The 13,819-nt window shown below is 45.3% G+C and overlaps 1 protein-coding gene and 1 pseudogene across 1 annotated transcript in view; one reads left to right on the plus strand and one right to left on the minus strand.

Annotated features, from left to right (window-relative positions):
- LOC142215098 (MOB kinase activator 3A) overlaps nt 1–13,406 on the minus strand; it is a 59,417-nt gene extending 46,011 nt beyond the window's left edge. The window contains exon 1 of the mRNA XM_075283676.1: nt 13,387–13,406. The gene's annotated coding sequence lies outside the window, so the exon portion shown is untranslated. The remainder of the gene's footprint in view (nt 1–13,386) is intronic.
- LOC142190759 (U2 spliceosomal RNA) lies at nt 10,489–10,638 on the plus strand (annotated as a pseudogene).
- Nucleotides 13,407–13,819: the final 413 nt, after the last annotated feature.

A 13,819-nucleotide genomic window follows, 5' to 3' on the forward strand; every position in this document is an offset into this window, starting at 1 on the left:
CCCCTTCCCGCCGATGGCACTTTTTGACTTCCTGACCAAGCTCGATTTTTCAAAACTGACATGTGTCACTTTATGTGGCAATAACTTTGGAACGCTTTAACTTACCAAAGTGATTTTGAGATTGTTTTTTTCGTAACACATTATACTTCATGTTAGTGGTAAATTTTGGTTGATATGTTTTGTGTTTAATTATGAAAAAAATAGGAAATTTGGTGGAAATTTTGAAAAATATGCATTTTATAAAGTTTGAAATGATGTGCATTGCATGCAGATAGTCAGACCGCCAAAATTATATCCTAAATCTCATGTCCCAGATCTCTGCTTTATGTCGGCATCAAACTTTAGTCACCCTTTTATTTTTTACGGACATTATAAGATTTACAAGTGAAACAAAATTTTCAAGAAATTTCCAAAACCCATTTTTTAAAGGCACTAATCCAGTTATGAAGGGGTTTTGAAAGACCCTTGTATTAAAGCTCCCCATAAATCACCCCATTTTCAAAACTGCACCCCTTAAATAAGCCAAAACAACATATACCTAGTAATTTAACACTATAAGTGCTTAACAGGAATTAATACAAAATGGAGGTGAAATTTTCAAATTTGATTTTATTTTGCTAATATTTTCGTTTAGCCCTAGAATTTTCACAAGGGGTTAAAGGAGAAAACGCATCCCACAATTTGTTATGCAAGTTCTCCCGACTACCATAGTACCCCACTTGTGGGTGTAAAGTAATATATGGACGCACAGCGAGACGCAGAAGGGAAGGCACGCCAAGGAGCTTTTAGAGGGCAGATCTGGCTGTGATCAGTTTCAGGAACCATGTCGCATTTACAAAGCCCTTGAGGAGTCAAAACAGTGGAAACCTCTAGAAAGTGACCCCATTTTGAAAACCGCACCCCTCAAAGAATTTATCAAGTGATGTAGTAGCATTAGTAACCCCGAAGTGAATATGTAAGCTGTGCGGAGTAAATTGGGTACACCAAATCCCATTCTATTTTCCCACTAGCTCCTATGACACGGATGGGGAAGAGGGGCATTCTGGGGATCAGCGCTGGTGTATTATCTCTCATAAGCGCTAAATATGGGGTGTCCCCTGAAAACGCTCACACAGCTTATACATTTCCTTCTAGTCGCAGCCACTTACGTCCTAATGATTTGGCGACTTTTCGGGTTTTTGTCTTCACATTGTACAAGCTAGATTTTTATTTTCTGGCAATGTGGCCATATGAGGGCTTTGTGTTTGCGGTATTAGATGTACTTTTCAATGCCAACATTTTGGGGCCTGTAACTTATTGACTACATTTTATTAACTCTTTCTGGGTGGGATGTTAAAGGAAACATCAATTCTGGCAATGCTTTTTAGCATTTATTTTTTTCCCCATGCAGAGTACAGCATAAGTAACATGTTACCTTTATTCTGCGGGTCGGTACGGTTACAGCGATACCTCATTTATATCATTGTTCAATGCGTTGCTATTTGTGCAGAATAATATTCAATTTAGGGAAAAAAAATCTATTATTTTTGCATCGCCATCTTCTGAAAGGCATAACATTTTTATTTTTTGCTAGACAGAGCTGGTTGAGGGCTTATTTTTTGCGGGATGACCTCTTCCTTTTATTGGTACCATTTTGGTTTTCATATGACCATTTGATTACTTTTTATTGAACATTTTGTAAGGGAAAAGTGGTGAATAATCATTATTTTGTGCAGTTTTCTACATCTTTTTTTTTCGCCGTTCGGCTTAAATAATGTTTTAATTTTATTGTTCAGGTTATTACGGATGCGGCGATACCAAATATGTAATGTTTTTTTCTATTTTTCTTTATTTTATATAATAAAACTTTTTACTTTTTTCTAACTTTTTTTTTCTGTCCCCATGGGGGATTGACGCAGTGATCGGCTGATCACTGCTTCACTAGATATACACTGCAATACACGTTTTACACGTGTATTGCAGTGTAGAGGAAGCTGTCAGCCTGTGTGGACACGCAGGCTGACAGCTTCCTTTTTAGGCAGGATCAACCAGGTACGAGGATGGGGTAAGTGATGGGGCAGACCCGGGGTCACTGATCAAACCCCGGGCTGCCCCCTACGAACACCGGTACCCCCCGAAACCGGCGCGGGAGTGCCGATCGGCACCATAACATAGTGAAACCCTGGAGATGCCGGCGGTCATGTGGACCGCCGGCATCTCAGGGGTTAACGCCCGCGATTGGACCCGGTTCCGACCGCGGGTGTTACGGGACATTTGCTGTCCTTCCCGGCGGCGCCGTACTATTACGGCGGATGTCGGGAAGGGGTTAAAGGATTGTAATCAGAGACTTGTGGACAATGACTTCAGCTCAGACTGGTAACAGATTCAGTTACAAGTGGTGTATCCCAAGGGTCAGTACTGGGTACTCTGTTATTTAAATTATTTATTAATGATATAAAAGAAGGGATTAATAGCATTGTCTCTATTTTTGCAGATGACGCCAAGCTATGTAGATTCTAGATTTTAAGAACACGTTTATCCAGGGTTTTTATAGCTGCCAGATTGGAGTCGGGAAGGAATTTTTTCCCCTGAAATGTGGCAATTGGCATGAGCCTCAGGGGTTTTTTTTTGCCTTCCTCTGGATCAACACTGTAGGGCAGGGGTCCTCAAACTGCGGCCCGAGGGCCACATGCGGCCCGCCAAGCACTTCTGTCTGGCCCCGCCGACAACGCCGGCAGGCGTGCATTTATAATGAAGCTCCTGGAGATCTCGGGCCAGGCCATGGAGCACACTTCACTTTACCTATTGGAGGGCACTGCTCCCGATGTCTGTGCGACCTGCTCTACCTCCGGCCCACTGTTTAAAAAGTTTGAGGACCCCTGCTGTGGGGTTATAGGTTGGACTTTATGTACTGATGTCTTCATCCAACCTCATCTACTATGTAACTTTGTAGTACAGTGCAGTCTATAGAGGATGTACGTAGGTTACAAGTAGACTTGGACAAACTGAGTGTTTTGGCATCCACATGACACAGGTGGTTCAATGTGGATAAATGTAAATGTCTCGCAGGCGTGGCCTCCTTTCTCTCCTCCCACTTTCTCAAAGTCAACATGGAGAAAGTGGAGTTCATCTTTTCCCCACTTCAGACGGCCACTCTACCTGACCCATCTATCAGCGCTACCTTGGCATAACCTTTTACTCTGACCTATCCTTCAAGCCACACATCCAAACACCCAACACCATCCATCAAAACCCATGAAACTACAAAAATGATATTCCTCATCCTCATAATCTCCCATTAAGATTACTGTAACACCTTTGTCCTTGGGCCTCCCAGCAAATGCTCTCGTCCCCCTCCAGTCCAACTTAAGCTGTGCCAACTCTTCCCCCCGTTCTTCATTGGCTGCTCCCCTTTTCCAATCCCTTCACTGGCAACCCATCGCCCAGCGAATACAGTACAAAATGTTAAGGCTGACAGACAAAGCCATCCACAACCCCTCCCCTCCATACAGCTCTGACCTAATCTCCTGCTACCTGCAAATATGTAACCTCCGATGCAGGCAAAGATCTCCTGCTCAGCTTTACTCTTATTCACTCTTCACACAACCATCTCCAAGACTTCTCCCTTGCATCCCCTATACTCTGTAACTCACTACCACTACAGTTAAGGCAGTCCCCCATAATCACAAGCTTCAACAAGGCCCTTAAGCTTACAACCTCCAATAATACTACTGTCACCATACCACCATCAGAACAGCCTCTACCCTCATCTACTGTCTCCATCCCTCTTCCCTTATAGATTGTAAGCTCTTTCGGTCATTGTTAGTATTGTACTTGTTTTATATATTTTGTGTGTATGTAACCCCTCATATGTACAGCACCATGGAATTAATGGTGCTCTATAGATAATAATAATAATAATAATAATATTGACTTGTGTCACTTTACTTGTGGCAATAACATTGAGACTCCATAACTTACATTAAGTGAGTTTGACATTGTACTTAATGTTAAATACTTCATGATCATAGTTACACAGCAGATGAGGTTGGATAAAGACATTAGTCCATCAAGTCCAACCTATAACCCTACAATATCTACAGTGTTGATCCAGGGGAAGGAAAAAAACGCCATGAGGCTCATGCCAATTGCCCTATTTCAGGGGAAAAAATTCCTTCCTGACTCCAAATCTGGCAGTCAGTATAAAAGCAAGAAAAAACACAGTCCACTATAGACCTCTTGTGCTGAAGGAATATTTTTCTAGTCAGTATAAAACCCTGGATCAATGTGTCCTTAAAATCTAGAGTCCATAACTTGTTATATTTTTCTCTTCAAGAAAGGCATCCAAGCCCTCTTTGAACTTGTTCAGTGAATCCGCCATCACCACTTCCTGGGGCGGAGAGTTCCATAGCCTTGCTGTTCTATGTTTCTGGTGAAACCTTTTCTCCTTCAGACGTAGTGGATGCCCCCTTGTCACTGGCCTAGGAGTAAAAATATCCTTAGAAAGTTCTTTGTATTGTCCCTTCATGTATTTGTACATTATTATTAGATCTCCCCGTAGACGTCTTTTCTCTAAACTGAATAACCCTAAGTTTGTTAATCTATCGTTGTACTCCAATCCACCCATTCCACTAATCATTTTGGTTGCCCGTCTTTGCACTTTTTCAAGTTCACTTATGTCTTTGTTGTATATTGGGGCCCAAAATTGCGCAAAATATTCTAAGTGTGGCCGTACCAGTGATTTGTATAGAGGCATAACTATGTCCTTGTCATGAGAATCTAGACCTGTTTTGATGCATCTCATAATTTTATTTGCCGTGGCAGCAGCTGCCTGACACTGGTCACTAAAGGTAAGCTTGCTGTCCACCAAAATCCCCAAGTCTTTTTCATTGGCAGTCTTACCCAGTAATTTACTATTAAGTACATAGTCATACATGTTATTACTTCGACCAAAGTGCATTACCTTACATTTGTCAACAGTAAAATTCATTTGCCAAGTCTTCGCCCATGCTTCCAGTTTCCTTAGATCCCCTTGTAATATTCTACTATCCTCCTCATTATTAATTACCCTACAAAGTTTAGTATCATCTGCAAATATGGACACACTGCTTTGTAAACCCTCTACCAGGTCATTAATAAAGATATTAGACAAGAGAGGACCTAATACTGACCCTTGCGGCACCCCACTGGTGACTGTGGCCCAGTCTGAATATTTACCATTAACAAGTACCCTCTGTTTCCTATCAGTGAGCCAGTTGCTAACCCAAATGTTTTCCCCCAGTCCCAACATTCTCATTTTGCATACCAACCGTTTATGTGGAACAGTATCAAAAGCCTTTGAAAAGTCCAGATACATCTTGTCCACTGCACTTGTCCAAAATTCATGGAAATGTGAAAAAAAATCTAAGTTTTTAAAATGTGAAATGCTTTGCTTTTCAGATAGTCGTACCACCCAAATACATTAATACATATTATCTACTGCTATTAATTGATTTACTGCTATCTATATATATAAAACTCAAATTCTGTAGTAGTCTGCTCTATACAAATTCACAGTTCTCGCCAGTTTGGCTGAAATTTAGCACACCCCCTCTCCATGCACAGGAGCAGAATACTGCGCACGTTACATTTCGCTAGCGCCCCCCGCCCCCCGTCATGAGATTGGGCTCCCTGAAGTTAGGCCCTATAGATACAGTATAATGGGGAAAAATGAAAGCGAAAGTGCTGAGGGGAAAACAACAGTTGTAACTGACAGGGACGGATTATAGCGACGGTGGCAAAGGGTCGCTGCTAAAGGGGCCGCACCACCATTCACAACACACAACATTTCACAAACACCAACACACAAGCACAACACCACACAAATACCACAACACATCACACAAACACTAGACCACTCTAGACTCAAACAACACAAATACCACAACAACTCCCAGTGGCGTAACTAGGAATGGCGGGGCCCCGTGGCAAACTTTGGACATGCCCCCCGAACGCCCCCCTCCTACGCATTCCTGTGCGCTCTATTATGTCCCATAGTGGCCCCTGCACACAATATTATGCCCCATAGTGGCCCCTGCACACAGTATTATGCCCCATAGTGGCCCCTGCACACAGTATTATACCCCATAGTCGCCACTGCACACAGTATTATACCCCATAGTGGACTCTGCACACAGTATTATGTCCCTTAGTGGCCCCTGCACACACTTTTATGTCCTTCAGTGGCCCCTGCACACACTTTTATGTCCTTCCGTGGCCCCTGCACACAGTATTATCCCCCATAGTGGCCCCTGCACACAGTATTATGTCCCTTAGTGGCTCCTGCACACACTATGTCGCTTAGTGGCCCCTCCACACAGTATTATCCCCCATAGTGGCCCCTGCACACAGTATTATCCCCCATAGTGGCCCCTCCACACAGTATTATCCCCCATAGTGGCCCCTGCACACAGTATTGTACCCCATAGTGGCCCCTGCACACAGTATTATGCCCCACTGTGGACACCCATAAACAATTATTAGGGTCAGTTCACACGTGAAAACCGCCTAGCTTATTTGTGCAAGGTTAAAATCTGCGGCGAGTTTTTTTGATGCGATTTTTTGCATCCCGCGCGGTTTTTCAAAAAAACGCGTTGCCGTTTTCGCCACGGTTTTCGCTAGCGTTTTTTTCCTATTAAAAAAATATGTCCTATAAAAACCACGTGGTGAAAACCGCGCGTTTTTTTGCAAAAAAACGCGAAGTTTTGTATGCAAAAAACCGCGCGGTAAAAAAATGCGCGGTTTTGCCTCCCATTCACTGCTATGGATTTCTTCAGGCGTTTTCCACCTGAAGAAAGGTCATATCGCTTCTTTTTTCTGCTAGCGGCGATAAACCGCTAGGAGGAAAAAAGAAGCTAGCGGTCTACATAGACCACTATTGTAAAGGGGCGGTTTTTGAAGCGAAATCCGCTGTCAAAAACCTCCCCTTTGCCCACGTGAGAACTAGCCCTTATACTCTGGGTTTTTTTCAGACCCGAGAGTATAATAATCGGAGACCCAGGGGGAGAAAAACATAAAAAAACTCACCTATCTCCCGGCTCCTACGCTGTCGGCCTCCGCTGTAGTCCATCTTCAATAACGTCAAATGTCACATGACCCAGTACGCAGGCTGGGGTCATGAGACGTCAGACAACTAGGCCTGAAGCCTGCCCGGATCGTGGAGAGGTAATTAACAGTGGTTTTTATGCTTCTTATCTCTCCGGGCCTCTGATCATTATACTCAGGGGTCCGAAAAGACCCCCGAGTATAATGATAGTGTTTGTGGGGCCCGTGGTGTCACTTACTGATCCCGGCTGCTACGGCGGTAATTACGCCACTGACAACACCCCATAAATACCTCATGCACACCACCCACACACGCGCGCGCACAAGCAAGGACCACACATGCACGCAAGCACACTCAGCTAAATGCACACTATGCATACGGACGAACAGAGCACAACGACTGCGTGGATAGACACTTGCACTGCGCACGCACAAACACATGGATGGATCACATGCGCACATACAGCAGTTTTGCACATCGAAAGACTGAAATTCTTGCCCGTTCTTCCTTGCAAAACAGCTCGAGCTCAGTGAGGTTGAATGGAGAGCATTTGTGAACAGAAGTTTTCAGCTCTTTCCACAGATTCTCGATTGGATTCAGGTCTGGACTTTGGCTTGGCCATTCTAACACCTGGATACGTTTATTTGTAAACCATTCCATTGTAGATTTTGCTTTATGTTTTGCATCATTGTCTTGTTGGAAGATAAATCTGCGTCCCAGTCTCAGATCTTTTGCAGACTCCAACAGGTTTTCTTCCAGAATGGTCCTGTATTTGGCTCCATCCATCTTCTCATCAATTTTAACCATCTTCCCTGTCCCTGCTGAAGAAAAGCAGGCCCAAACCATGAAGCTGCCACCACCATGTTTGACAGTGGGGATGGTGTGTTCAGGGTGATGAGCTGTGTTGCTTTTACGCCAAACATATCGTTTTGCATTGTGGCCAAAAGGTTTGATTTTGGTTTCATCTGACCAGAACACCTTCTTCCATATGTTTGGTGTGTCTCCCAGGTGGTTTGTGGCAAACTTTAAACAAGACTTTTTATGGTTATCTTTGAGAAATGGCTTTCTTCTTGCCACTCTTCCATAAAGGCCAGATTTCTGCAGTGTACGACTGATTGTTGTCATATGGACAGACTCTCCCAACTCAGCTGTAGATCTCTGCAGTTCATCCAGAGTGATCATTGGCCTCTTGGCTGCATCTCTAATCAATCAGTCTTCTCCTTGTTTGAGATGAAAGTTTAGAGCAGTGGTTCTCAACCTGTGGGTCGCGACCCCGGCGGGGGTCGAACGACCAAAACACAGGGGTCGCCTAAAGCCATCGGAAAATGCATATTTCCGATGGCTTTAGCAGCTGAGAAGCCGCGCTACTGTCTGCAGCAGGGTAGATCCTAGTGGGCTGAAGGACCTGTGATGATGTCATGACCATGTGATCGGACTCTGGTGTGGGCGGAGCTATTCGGTACAGTGACGAGTTACACAGGAAGAGCAAGCTGCAGTGAGTGGAGGCTGGAAGGTAAGATGGAGAGAAGAGACTGCATGTGTAAGCTGGCTGTGTGTGAGCATGATAGTGGGGTTCAGGCTGTGTGTGAGTATGATAGTGGGGTTCAGGCAGTGTGTGAGTATGATAGGGGGGTTCAGGCGGTGTGTGAGCATGATAGTGGGGTTCAGGCAGTGTGTGAGCATGATAGTGGGGTTCAGGCTGTGTGTGAGCATGATAGAGGGGTTCAGGCTGTGTGTGAGCATGATAGTGGGGTTCAGGCTGTGTGTGAGCATGATAGTGGGGTTCAGGCTGTGTTTGAGCATGATAGTGGGGTTCAGGCTGTGTGTGAGCATGATAGTGCGGTTCAGGCTGTGTGTGAGCATGATAGTGGGGTTCAGGCTGTGTGTGAGCATGATAGTGCGGTTCAGGCTGTGTATGAGTATGATAGTGGGGTTCAGGCTGTGTGTGAGCATGATAGGGTAGTTCAGGCTGTGTGTGAGCATGATAGGGGAGTTCAGGCTGTGTGTGAGCATGATAGGGGGTTCAGGCTGTGTGTGAGCATGATAGAGGGGTACAGGCTGTGTGTGAGCATGATAGTGGGGTTCAGGCTGTGTGTGAGCATGATAGTGGGGTTCAGGCTGTGTGTGAGTATGATAGTGGGGTTCAGGCTGTGTATGAGTATGATAGTGGGGTTCAGGCTGTGTGTGAGCATGATAGGGGAGTTCAGGCTGTGTGTGAGCATGATAGGGGGTTCAGGCTGTGTGTGAGCATGATAAAGGGGTACAGGCTGTGTGTGAGCATGATAGTGGGGTTCAGGCTGTGTGTGAGCATGATAGTGGGGTTCAGGCTGTGTGTGAGCATGATAGTGGGGTTCAGGCTGTGTATGAGTATGATAGTGGGGTTCAGGCTGTGTGTGAGCATGATAGGGGAGTTCAGGCTGTGTGTGAGCATGATAGTGGGGTTCAGGCTGTGTGTGAGCATGATAGAGGGGTACAGGCTGTGTGTGAGCATGATAGTGGGGTTCAGGCAGTGTGTGAGTATGATAGGGGTGTTTCAGGCTGTGTGTGAGCATGATAGGGGGGTTCAGGCTGTGTGTGAGCATGATAGGGGGGTTCAGGCTGTGTGTGAGTATGATAGAGGGGTTCAGGCTGTGTTTGAGCATGATGGGGGGTTCAGGCTATGTGTCAGCAAGATGGGAGAAAGGGGGTTCAGACTGTGTATGAGCATGATAGTGGGGTTCAGGCTGTGTGTGAGCATGATAGAGGGGTTCAGCAGATTTAGTGGAAGAGAGCTTTTGTGATTAATCACTATGTTTAAATGATGTTTGATTTGTAGCAATGAGAATACATAATGCATTTCAGGTATTTACATTCCGAATCATAACTGTAGCAAAATTAAGGTCCGTTCACACAGAAGGGGCAGATTATGCCGCAAAATCCATGTCATAATCCGCCTCCTTACAATGGCGGTCTATTTAGACCGCCAGGCTTGTTTTCTGCATGAGCGGCATGCTGCCGCTCACAGAAAAAGAAAGCGGGCTGCCCTTTCTTCAGGCGGATTCCGCGGCTCGGTGAGCCACGGGGTCTGCCTGGCGGCAGCCACCTCCAGGGTCGGCCCATTCATTTGAGCCGACTCCGGGGGGGAAGCCGCGACAGTCATGGCAAGCGTGTTTTGACCAGAGAGTGACGCGGCTCTCCGCGTCACTCTCGGTGCCTAAATCCGCTATATCGCCCCCTGTGTGAACTAGCCCTTACAGTTATGAAGTAGCCAACAAAATTATTTTTTGGTTTGGGGTCACGGCAACATGAGGAACTGTATTGCGGGGTCACGGCATTAGAAAGGTTGAGAACCACTGGTTTAGAGGGACGGCTGGGTCTTGGTAGATTTTCTAGTGGTCTGATACTCCTTCCATTTCAATATGATTGCTTGCACAGTGCTCCATGGGATCGCTTCTCGGCCTTTTGGCTAAGATCAAGTGTAGTATCTGTTCTTATCAGAAGCAGAAAGTAAGTGAAACTGCCGGAGAGCGCGGTCCGGGACTGGCTCTGGCAGGAGTAGACCGAAATCTGTGGAGATGGGAACGTGAGAACCACTTTGGGCATGTTGCTGGGGGACGCAGCTAGTAACCGGTTCCGCCAGTGGTTTGGTCCTGGCCACTGTAGGGAGCCGATGAAGACTGCTGACGTTGGCAACACGACCACTTGGCACCTCAGTGCCATGGATCTTGGCCGGAGGGTCGGGAAGCGCTCAAAGGCCTCTTGTGTTGTGCCTCGGGGGCTGAGTGGACCCCGAGGTGCCTTATCTCACTGGGCGTGGGAGACCCACTGAGTGAGGCACATTGTGTGGCACAAGCAAACACCTTTTCTGAGCACCCACTCCCTATGCCTGGTCCACCAGTGCGGGGAAATTTTTTATAGATCCGTCGGTGAACCGGGCCTTGATTGGCACTTCACCTATTGTTTATATGTTTTTCACTTCTTTTGTTCACTCTGTCCACTTTTTTGTGTGTGACGAAGGGATGCTGTACCCTTTTGGGACGCCCCCGACGGTCGTCTGGAGGTGAAGTCTGTAATGGGCTTCCCTCCTGTCTCTGATTGATCCCCCCTGGGTATACTTGGGGGGACACTGGCTCTTGGTCTGAGTCCGGGAGTAGCCTTGGTGGTGGCAGCCCTAGGCGAAACTGGACAAAGGTCAGCTCGTAAAGGGGCCACACGGTGGCTCAGTGGTTAGCACTGCAGCCTTGCAGCGCTGGAGTCCTGGTGTTCAAATCCCGCCAAGGGCAGAAAACCATCTGCAAGGAGTTTGTATGTTCTCCCCGTGTTTGCATGGATTTCCATCCCATAATCCAAAGACATACTGATAGGGAAAAAATGTACATTGTGAGCTCTATGTGGGGCTCACAATCAAAAAAAAAAAAAGGTCAGCTCGTAGTACCCTGGGTGGTGGCAGCGCCAAGGGGAAAAGGGCAGTTGAGGGCTTTCGGCTTCGGCTGTTAGCCCACTGATACTCAACTCCGCTCGGCTCCTTTTGGACCTTGTGGGGAAGAGTTAGTCGGGAACCCCCCCCCCCTCCTTTTGGAGTGGGGAAGGGTAAGTTTTTGACTGACAGCATCCTGGGCACGTTTTTTTTTTTAGTGGCACCCCACTTTTTTCGTGCACTGTGGTGTTTACGTTGGCACTGTTTGAGGCCTTCGATAAAAAAAAAAAAGTGCTCCATGGGATGTTTAAAGCTTGGGAAATCTTTTTGTATTCAAATCCTGCCTGAATGTGTTCCTTGGTCTTCATGATGCTCTTTGCGCTTTAAACAGAACCCTGAGACTATCACAGCGCAGTTGCATTTATACGTAGACTTAATTACAAACAGGTGGATTCTATTTATTATCATCAGTCATTTAGGACAACATTGGATCATTCAGAGATCCTCACTGAATTTCTGGAGTGAGTTTGCTGCACTGAAAGTAAAGGGGTCGAATAATATTGCAAGCCAAACTTTTCAGTTTTTTATTTGTTAAAAAAGTTTAAAATATCCAATAAATTTCTTTCAACTTCACTATTGTTCCCATTTGTTGATTCTTCCCCCAAAAATAACAATTTTATATCTTTATGTGACAAAAGGTTGAAAAGTTCAAGGCGGCCAAATACTTTCGCAAGGCACTGTATGTGGGCTTAAACTACAGCTTGGACTCACAGCAGTGCGCAGAAGGGAAGGAACACTGTCCATTTTAGCCTTGGAGCATAGATTTAGGCTAAGGCCCCACTGCGCGGAAATGCAGCGTTTTTGGGCATTGCGGAAGTGCAGCAGAAAAAAATGCTGTGTTTTACCAGCATAGTGAATGCAGTTTTGTCTAATCCTAGCCCCACAATGCGGAGAAAAAACGCTGCGGAAAAGCTGCATTTTTAAAAAATGTTCGCCTTTTTGAAAAACACAGCATGTCAATTATAATTACGGAAACGCTGAGTTTTTCCCTCCATAGAATTCTATGGAGAGTGTGAAAACTGCAGCAAAGACGCAGCATGATAAATGTGTTGTGGAAACTTCGCAGAAACGCCGCAGAAAAGCATCAAAATCCACAGACAAAAACTCACTGTTTTGCTTGGTTGAGACTAAGGCCCCACGGGCCGTGAACGCATTGCGGTTCTTCCCTCAGCGCTTTGAACAGAAAGTTCACACAATTTTCCTCCTCAGACTTTCTGTTAAAATTATATCTATGGGAAAGCTGCGTTTCCGTAGAGATAATTGACATGATGCGATTTTCAAAACCGTGACAGTTTTGGAGATCGCAGCGTATCCGCGTTGCGATTTTTTCCGCTAAGTCGGCATGGGATTCACATGAATCCCATCTACTTTGCAAGTACTGTAAAACACAACGTTTTTCCCGCGGTGTTTCCGCCGTGGCCAAATCACGGAGTTTCCGGCCTGTGAGGCCCCTTAGGGAATTTTCCCATTTGAAAAGTGCACCCCTCAAAGAATTTATCAAGGGGTGTAGTGAGCATTATTTTTCCGGACGTGAAAACACAGTGAAAAGCTGTGTGGAGTACATTGGGAACGCCACAGATTTGTCATGAACACAGAAATACCCCTTATGTGGTTATAATCTGATGTATGAGTACATGACAGGATTTAGGATGAAAAGAGCGCTATTTGGCTTTTAGAGGGCAGATTTTGCTAGAATAATTTCCAAGTCACATTTACAGAGCCCTTAAAGTACCAATACAATGGAAACCCTCAACGAGTGACCCCATTTTGTAAACTAAACCCTAGAAGATCCCTGGAGGCCTAAAATAGGATCCAGCACATTCAATAGACGTGCACACAGATAGCCATGGACTTTTAACACACTTACTTAACCTCATGAGTGGCTGGTGCAAGTGTCCTGCACTTCCCGAGTTGCAGCCAAGTGACTTCTTGTTTTCTTCTGTTCTGCCAACTGCTTTATTTCTCCTGGAGAAATATTCAGTTGTAATAAGTGGAGCTCTGCTGACTCCTAGTGGCAGTTTTAAGTATGTACAACTTTAGCTGTGACACCTGTCTTATTTGACTCTCAGGATCGTCTTTATTGGAATGTTAATATATTGTGAACTTTCTGACCTCTCCTCCTGGATTATTGAAGCGTCCTATTCATCAGGACTATGGGATCCTAATTGATCAATAAATTCCTAAATAAATTAATCTACAAAATTCCACCAAGAACATATACAAAAAGTTTGGTATATCCAACAATATTAGAACAACCTACATGATCATACCAAAAGAATTCATATACAAAACATAATCGA

This window comes from Leptodactylus fuscus, chromosome 1 (genome assembly GCF_031893055.1).
Source record: "Leptodactylus fuscus isolate aLepFus1 chromosome 1, aLepFus1.hap2, whole genome shotgun sequence".
Taxonomy (NCBI): Eukaryota; Metazoa; Chordata; class Amphibia; order Anura; family Leptodactylidae; genus Leptodactylus; species Leptodactylus fuscus.